Source organism: Nicotiana tabacum, chromosome 8 (genome assembly GCF_000715075.1).
Source record: "Nicotiana tabacum cultivar K326 chromosome 8, ASM71507v2, whole genome shotgun sequence".
Lineage (NCBI taxonomy): Eukaryota > Viridiplantae > Streptophyta > Magnoliopsida > Solanales > Solanaceae > Nicotiana > Nicotiana tabacum.
The window spans coordinates 41194209-41204166 of NC_134087.1; positions in this window are offsets into that span (position 1 = coordinate 41194209).

The window sequence follows — 9958 nt, forward strand, 5'->3', positions numbered from 1 at the left end:
TACCTCCCCAGAAATACAAAATCTCCATCAGTTACTCTCTCTTCCACAAGAAAGAGCCAGCAACCACGCCTACACACTGATAGAAAAAAGAATGGGCATGGAAAAATAGAAAGATGGCTGAAGCCTTAAATGAAAAGGGTTTTTCCTTTGTGGATTCCCCTTTTTCAAGGAAAAGATACCCAATAAAGGATTTGGAGATTAATATAGCAGAAGGTGAAATCTAAAAAACCACCATCGAAAACCCACTCCTCAAAACAATCCATTTTAACTCAAAATAGTAGCGTCAAGAGTTGAGATTGAAGGCGTCGTTCGAAAACTTCCGATCGTCGGTTCCGTTTGAGTTCGCCGGAGAATGTTCCGTTTAAGAAATTGTCCGATCGTTGTTGTTTGAGCTCGGATCCATCAATACAAAGTTCATTTTTCTTGTTATTTTATTGTTAACTGATATGGTGTTTTGATTGGCTTTCTAAAAGCTGTAAACTGCTTCTTTCGTCTAATGTTCCGATGTGTACGTTGGGTGTTTGCTTTGTTTTACTAAATCTTGAGAAGAAGATATATTAAATTTCACCTTATTCATTGTTAATGCCTAAGTTTGGTTAGGTTTGATGTGATGACCCAAAAGGTCATCACTTGATTTACAAGTAAATTCGGTGTTTCGAGGCCTTAAAAGCCTTCTTTTATCTCACCTCGATTTGCATGCGCAGTACGAGCGTATATCCGGAACGATTTTATGTGAAAATTTGATGAAAATACTAATTTGGCCTTTAAAATTAAATTTAAGTTGACTTCGGTCAATATTTTAAGTAAATGGACCCGGACCTAGACCCGTAGTGGTGATTTGACGGTCCCGTAGGATCTTTCATATTGCATCATCATATATACGTGACATACGGGCCTAATAGGCCAACATTATCATCTACAAACTCAAAACAAAGGACGACAAGGCCGTACAATTTTTTATATACACGACATATGTCTACAAGCCTCTAAGAGTACATAAATGTCATAAAGGTCGGGACAGAGTCCCGCCTTACCAAACAATACACGTCTAAATCATACTAACCAAACGAGCAACTCCGAAGTAAATGGAGCGCACCAACATCTTTCGCTGAGCTGATAGCCTACTCGGAGGGCTCTCGACCTGTCTATCAGGACCTGCGGGCATGAAATGCAGCGTCCCCAAGCAAAAGGGACGCCAATACGAATAATGTACCGAGTATGTAAGGCACATAAATAAATACATAAGAGGCATGAACGACATATAGATTACATGACTTAACCTGTAAGTCTGAACAACTTTGTAAATCATAAATTACTTTTAGCATCGTGCATATGCATATGAATGCCATGTCGTGCATATGTACATATTTCATAACATCATCAGCCTCTGAGGGCATCCCATCATATCATATCGGCCATTATGGGCAAAATCATCATCGTATACCAGTTGATCAGGTGGTGGCGCGTATATAACGCCATAACCTTTCCCATATCCCATATACATATATACATACATGTATACACATATATAACGCCGTTTGAATCATACTTACATAACTGTGGGCAATATCATCATCATATACCAACTGATCAGGTGGTGGTGCGTATATAATGCTGTAACCTTTTCCCATTCCATATACATATATTTACATATATACACGTATATAACGCCATCTTGTCATGGGTCAATGCACATGAATGCAATGCATGAAAAGTACGTCAATAAAATTATTCGGAAGGTCATAAGACCACTTTGCCTATTGAGCAATATCATAAAGTGACATCTTTTCAACTTTCGTATTTTTCTGAGACCCATAACAGATGATAAAATATTATGACACATGAGAATTAAAGAACATAGATATTTCTATTACTTCCATGAGTAAAGTCACTTATGGAATTTGTGCATTTGCACGTTTCATTCATATCGTATGGATCATGCCAAAAGAAAGAAGGGATAACCTTAACATACCTGGAGTAGGGAATAAAAATCCGTATGTTATTTTTGGAAAGATTGCACCGTACTCCTTTAGAATCGTAAAATGTCACCTTGCTAATATGCTAATAATTCTCGTTGGAATTATTTGCTTGCAAGAAGTTGTTATTGAAAATTTGTAGGAATTGAAAGAAATGGCTAACGTTCTGATTCATTCTATAAGACTTACAAGAATTACAATGACAAGTTACAATCCTAATTCACGTTTTCACCTACTCAAAGCTTATAAGGATTGCTTATAAAATGTGTCTTATATTCGACATACAAAAATGTAGTGTCTCGTAGTCATTTTGCCTCCTAACCAATATCAATCAAGAGTCATTTGGTTATAGAATGTCCTACTGCCACGTGGGGTGGGGTGGAAAATTTAATCTTATCCAAATATATTCTCAATTAATTAGGTAATTTCCCGTTACCCGGTAATTAATCAATTGCCCGTAAAATTGAAAATTATTCCTACTTACTTAAAATATTATTCACTTTTAACATACTTTATACACCTTACTATCATGGCCATGTGGTACTTCGTATGATGCTAGTCCATAAATACCGGGTATTTTAGTTCGGGCCATATTTTATCCCAAAATGCTAAATTTTGACAAAATTCGTTTTCTTAGACTTGCTCCCTTTTTCACCTTCATGAATTTACTAATCACTTGTGAAATTGCAAAATCCTTATAATCCTCAAATAATCTTTTCCTTGGACTGATGTCAATTACCTTACGACAAACTCAACATAAAATACTGTAGGTGCAACACTGTCGTAAATTTTTACTGCAAAGCGCAACATCATCGTAATGTAATACGGGTTTAACACTGTCGTAATTTATTACTGCGAAGCGTAACATCTCCATAATGTAATACTGCTGGGTAGAACACTGTCGTAACTTAATACTGCAGGACGTAATATTGACATAATATTGCGGGGTGTAACAGTTATATATATATATATATATATGTCGTGTTGGGCTCTTCTGCCTGCAGGTTATTATATTTCAGTTCATATCTCATGGTTGGTTCGCTCGGGCTTTCGGGCATCGGGTGCCAGCCACACCTCCCAAGGTTGGGGTGTGACAAACTTGGTATCAGAGCAGGTCAATCCTAGGGAGTCTGCAAGCCGTGTCTAGTAGAGTCTTGTTTATGGTGTGTTGTGCACCACACTTATAAACATGAGGCTATTGGACATTTAGGATTATTACTTTCTTCTTGATCTAGATCGTGCAATAGAGCCTAATCATAAGTGTTCATTCCTAATTCTCTTTTTGTTTACCTTCTCAGTGATGCCTAATACTACGAGACGACAAGTGGCTATGAAATTTATTCAAAGGTTGGATGAGGAGGCGGGAGAGGGCACAAGTCAGGTGCCACCTGCTAATGTAGATCAAAATGAGCCACAGAATGAGGCTGATTCTCAGGCTTCCGGGGCAGCACCCCCACCACCCCCAGAAGGGCGTAAAAGAGCTAACATACCTCCAGTCCCTCTCCCAGTTGTTTCTGATCAGGACCTAGACATGCAGAGTGCTGTACAATTGCTGACTCGAATAGTGGCCTCCCAGGCCCAACACCAGACCCTCGGTATTGCTGATAGGTCCGTGAGTGCTAGAGTTCGAGACTTTATGAACTTGGATCCTCCAGTATTTGCAGGGGTTGATCATAATGCTGACCCACAGGATCTTCTGGATCTTATGCAACAGACCTTACAAATTATACATGCCACGGATATTGAGTCAGTGGAGTTTACTTCTTATAGACTACGTGATGTTGCTGTGACATGGTATGAGACTTGAAAGCAGACTCGGGGGCCAAATGTGCCACCAGTGACATGGAAGGAGTTCTCTGAGGCATTTTTACAGCAATATTTGCCAATCGATCTTCGAAGAGCCCGACGAGATAGGTTCTTACACTTAGAACAAGGTAATATGAGCATTCGGGAATATAGCATGCAGTTCAACTCTTTGGCTAGGTATGCTCCTACGATTGTTGCTGATATGAGTGATCGGGTACACCAGTTTGTTAGTGCTTTGGGGGCACATTTGATAAATGAGTGCATTATAGCTTCTCTAAACCAAGGAATGGATATTGCCCGTATTCAAGTATATGCACAGGGTCTAAAGGATCGCAAGAGGCAACAACGAGCCAATCGAGAGCATGATAGAGGTCAGCAGAAGAGGGCACGGTTCGCAGGTAACACAAGAGAGTTTCGAGGTGGATTTAGGCCACAGTTTCCCAGATGTCAATCTTATCCGGTATCCAGTGCGCCACCATAGTTTCAGGGACAACGACATGATCGGACCACTTATTCTGGTCCAGGTCAGAGTTCACGTACCCCAGGTCCACAATTTAGAGGCGAGTTCAGTTAGATGAGGCCTCAGTTTCCTAGATGTGATCGATGTGGCTGAAATCATTTTGGACCATGTGGACCATGTTGCCAGGGTTCTGATGCATGTGGACAGCCAGGTCATATTATGAAACATTGTCCGATGACAGGTGGAGGGGGTATGGCTCAGCCGACGGCATCTGCAGGGTCTTCTTCTTCTTCGGTACGTCCTCCTAGGCAGAGTATGCAGACATCAGCTGACAGGGGTAGGGGAAGATTTGGAGCTTCTGGTTCAGGAGGTCAGTAGAATCGCATATATGCTTTATCGAGTCGTCAGGATTTAGAGTCATCTCCGGACGTGGTTACAGGTATACTATCCGTCTTTTCTATCGATATGTATGCCTTGATAGATCCTGGTTCTACATTGTCGTATATCTCCCCCTTAGTTGCTAGTAAATGGGATAGAGAGCCTGAATTGTTGCAAAAGTCCTTTGAGGTATCTACGCCAATGGGTGAGTCTGTTGTAGTTAGACGGGTATATCGAAGTTTTGACGTGAAGATTCATAACTGCCATACGTTAGTTGATTTGCATGAGCTAGAAATGGTTGATTTTGATATCATTATGGATATGGATTGGTTGGCTTCTTGTTATGCCGATGTAGATTGATGGACAAAGATTGTTCGTTTTAATTTTCCAGGTGAGCCTATTATTGAATGGAAAGGTGATGCTGCAGCGCCTTAGGGAAAGTTTATTTCTTACCTTAAAGCTCGAAGGATGATTTTGAAAGGGTACATCTATCATTTGGTATGAGTGCATGATATGGAGGTGAAATCTCCAACTCTTCAATCGGTTCCTGTCCTGAATGAATTTCCCGATGTATTTCCTGATGAACTTCCTGGTCTTCCTCCAAAAAGAGAAATCGACTTTGCTATTGATATGCTTCCAGATACTCAGCCAATATATATTCCTTTATACAGAATGGCTCCTGCTGAGTTAAAAGAATTGAAAGCCCAGTTGAAGGATCTTCTGAATAAGGGCTTTATTAGGCCCAGCACATCTCCCTGGGGTGCACCAGTGTTGTTTGTTCGTAAGAAGGATGGTTCGTTAAGAATGTGTATTGACTATCGTCAGCTCAACAAAGTGACTATCAAGAACAAGTACCCCTTACCCAGAATTGATGATTTGTTTGATTAGTTGCAAGGTGCCAAATATTTCTCAAAGATTGACCTTCGATCCGGCTATCACCAATTGCGAGTTAAGGAGAGAGATATTCCGAAAACGGCTTTACAAACTAGATATGGCCATTATGAATTCCTTGTGATGTCTTTTGGTCTTACTAATGCGCCAGCAGCTTTCATGGATTTAATGAATCAGGTTTTCAAGCCATTTCTAGATATATTTGTCATTGTTTTCATTGATGATATTCTGGTATATTCTCGATCAGAAGCAGAACATGAGGATCATTTGTTGCAGACTTTGAAAAATCAGAAATTATATGCTAAATTCTCCAAATGTGAATTTTGGTTGAATTTAGTGGCTTTCTTTGGGCATATCATTTCTGATGAAGGTATTAAGGTAGATGGTCAGAAAATTGAAGTAGTACAAAATTGGCCTAGACCCACAACTCTTACCGAAGTTCGTAGTTTCTTGGGCTTAGCTGGTTATTATCGGAGATTTGTTGAGAACTTCTCTTCTATTGCTGCTCCCATGACAAAATTGACACACAAAGCCGTTAAGTTCTAATGGTCTGATTCATGTGAAAGGAGCTTTCATGAGTTGAAGAAACGCTTAATATCGACACCTATTCTGGCACTTCCTGAGGGATCTGAAGGTTATGTGGTATATTGTGATGCATCTAGGGTGGGATTGGGATGTGTTATAATGCAGCATGGAAAAGTTATTGCATATGCTTCGAGGCAGTTGCGGAAGCACGAATACAATTATCCGACTCACGATATTGAGTTAGCAGCCGTTATATTTGCCTTGAAAATATGGCGTCATTATCTTTATGGTGTTCATGTGGATATCTATACAGATCACAAAAGTTTACAATATATATTTAAGTAGAAAGACTTGAACTTGAGACAAAGGAGATGGCTTGAATTGCTGAAGGACTATGATGTGGATATTTTGTACCATCCGGGCAAAGCGAATGTGGTAGCTGATGCATTGAGTCGCAAATCCATGGGCAGCTTGAAGCATGTAGAAGTTGGGAAATTAGAAATGACTAAGGAGATATATCGATTGGCTAACCTGAGTGTGCGGCTACATGATACAGGTGACCATGGTGTAGTAGTCCAAAGTATTGCGGGGTCATCACTGGTAGCTGAGGTAGAAATGCGTCAATTTGAGGATCCGGAGCTAGTCAAGAGCATCCCTTTTCAGAAGAAGCAGTTGTTCGAGCAATCTGATAATGGAATTCTAAAATATAAAGGCCGATGGTGTGTACCTAATGTTGGGGAGGTTCGTAAGCAAATTATGATAGAGATGCACCAGTCTCGGTACTCAGTTCATCCTGGTTCAACCAAAATGTATCATGATCTTCGTCAGCTATACAGGTGGAACGACATGAAGAAAGATATAGCCACATTTGTGGCTCAGTGTCCCAACTGCCAGCAGGTTAAAGCTGAACACCAGAAACCTGGAGGGCTACTTCAAAATATTGAGATTCCAGCTTGGAAATGGGAATCAATTAATATGGATTTCATTACAGGATTGCCCAATTCTCGCCGTAAGTTCAATTCTATTTGGGTCATTGTGGATAGGCTGACGAAATCAGCTCACTTTCTCCCAGTTAGGACCACCTATTCAGTTGAAGACTATGCGAGCCTGTATATCAAGAAATAGTTTGGCTACATGGAGTTCCATTTTCTATTATATCTGACAGAGGTGCCCAATTTACAGCTAATTTCTGGAGGTCTTTTCAAGAAGGTTTGGGTACTCCTGTTAACCTTAGTACATCATTTCATCCGCAGACCGACGGACAAGCCGAACGCATTATTCAGACACTCGAAGATATGTTGCGAGCTTATGTCTTAGACTTCAAGGGAAGTTGGGAAGATCGTTTACCGCTTATTGAGTTTGCCTACAATAACAGTTATCACGCCGGTATTCAGATGGCACCTTATGAGGCACTATATGGGAGGAAATACATATCTCCTATTGGTTGGTTTGATGTTGGCGAGACAAAGTTGCTAGGACCTAAATTGGTACAACAAGCTGTAGAAAAGGTAAAGTTAATCCAGGAAAGGTTGCGTACAGCTCAAAGTCGACAGAAATCATATTCAGATAACCGATGACGAGACTTGGAATTTGCTGTGGGAGACTGGGTATTCTTGAAAGTGTTGCCTATGAAGGGTGTAATGAGATTTGGCAAGAAGGGAAAACTCAGCCCTAGATATGTCGGGCCATATCAGATTGTTCAGAGAATTGGGCGAGTAGCCTACAAACTTGACCTGCCACCAGAATTAGAAACAATCCATCCGATATTTCACATTTCCATGCTTCGCAAATTCTTAGGTGATCCTTCTTGCATCAGCCCTATTGAGGATATTGAAGTTTCCGAGAACTTGTCATATGAAGAAATACCTGTTGCCATTCTTGACCGTCAAATCCGTAAGCTACGGACTAAAGAGGTAGCCTCAGTAAAAGTACTTTGGAGGAGCAATAATGTAGAGGAAATGACATAGGAGGCCGAGGATGACATGAAGTCCAGATACCCTCATTTATTTGAGTCTTCAGGTGATATGCTTGAGACAAATATGGCAGGTGTTGCACAGATATCAACCAGTGACAACTGAGGTAATTAAGTTACGGCTAACCTTCTTATTATCATTATTGTATAAGTAAATGGTCGTGTGAGGCCAAGTTGATGTTATTATGATGATGTGTAGCCCTGTGTGGCCTTAGATATGTATGTTTGGGCTGATGACAGGTTTTGGATAGTCCTATTTATAGGGAAAACTCTGGCGAAATGTTTTAAAAAAAATAAAATTCAGAAGTTAGGTTAACCGTTAACATTCGAGGACGAATGTTCTTAAGGAGGGGAGAATGTTACACCTTGTGTATTAGGCGTTATCATGCTGTAAATGGACTAATTCGATAGGAAGATAAGTTCTATGAGATATTTAAATGATGCGATAGTTATACGTTAAGATTGGAAGTCATTTGAGTTGTGATTAAAAATTCGACAAAGATCGCCGCAAGTTACGGGTTTAAATTTCACTGGAATTTGGATAAAATGTTGATGAGCTTTTCTCTCAATATACTGGGAGTTATGGTATGTTCTACCTACCGAATCGAAGGTCTATGAGTCTAGTTCGCAACAAACCGTTCGTTAATACGACTTTGGAGTAAAGAGATATTAACCTTTTCGTACAGGGGTACACACTGTTACGGGAACAATGTGCTTAGTCGGGTTTAGTTAATTTTTTTTTATTTAAGTCATTCTTTAAAACTGAAACCCCTGCTTTTTATCCTCTCCAAAACAGAACCTAACACCTAGGGATTTCCTCTCAAACTCCTCCCATCCATCTAGCCAATGATAACAACAATTTAGTCATCCTCAAGATGGAGAACACCATGGTAACTTCGGAATCGTGAATTCTTCGGTGTTTCACTTTTCATAGAAAGACTCCGCCTTGAAGTAATTTCGAATTTTGAGTAATTCTTGTCACATAAGGTATGATTTAACTTTCTCTTTGATCTTTGTAAACTTCTACCATAAGAATTCCTAAGAAATAGTTGAAACCTCTATAGAAATGTTCTTGGTTTTTTTAAGAAACCTCTCTTAATATGGCTTGATTGTTGGGGCTGTTCTATATGGTTTTATTCTGTTGTTTAGATCTGTGAAGACATGGATGGAATCCTGTCGATGAGGAGACGTAGTAAAGTAAAAATTTGGTGGTGTGTTGAGGGGAAATTAATCTACAAAAGAGTCTACGAATTCATGGCCACAAGTTGTTCGCGTAACTGTCTAAATGAAGAATTATATAAGCTATGAGCTTGAATTTGATTTTGAATGGTTCGTATTATGTAGGAAATCATTCCTAAGGCTTTCGAGGTCTCGGAAACAATATATAACTCCATCGACAAGGTATGTAGGGCTTTCGCTGTACTTTTCGGCATGACTAGAATTAGAATAAATGTTTATCAAATTGTCTCGTCGGATTCGAGTTATTTCACCTTCAACTTATAAAGATGCTTAGACCTGTTCCTTTCTCATAGATTGCTTACTCTAGAGGATATCTATGAATTCTCGGATTTCCTTGTTCCTTGCTTAAAAAGAACTAGAGCCTTTTTACTCGTTCTCCTTTCGACGTTCATATAAATCATGAATAAATAACACTTACTTCAAAGGTATTCATAATACATAACTCTCATGTTCTTAGTACTTGTTGGCTCGTAGTAAAAAAAATTAAATATTTTAGCAACAACCATGATAGTCGAGGAATAATGATGGTAGGCCACTTTGACTCTTCTTAGAATACATCTTTTAAGGTTGGTTTCGTATTGCACCTATATAATTCATGATTTAGTATATGTATGTATTTACTTTTATTACCGAGACGCACTATAGACAGCCTGGTATGACACATATTGTGTAACCACTGATCAGTTGGGATTACCGAGCTTCACGTGGCCG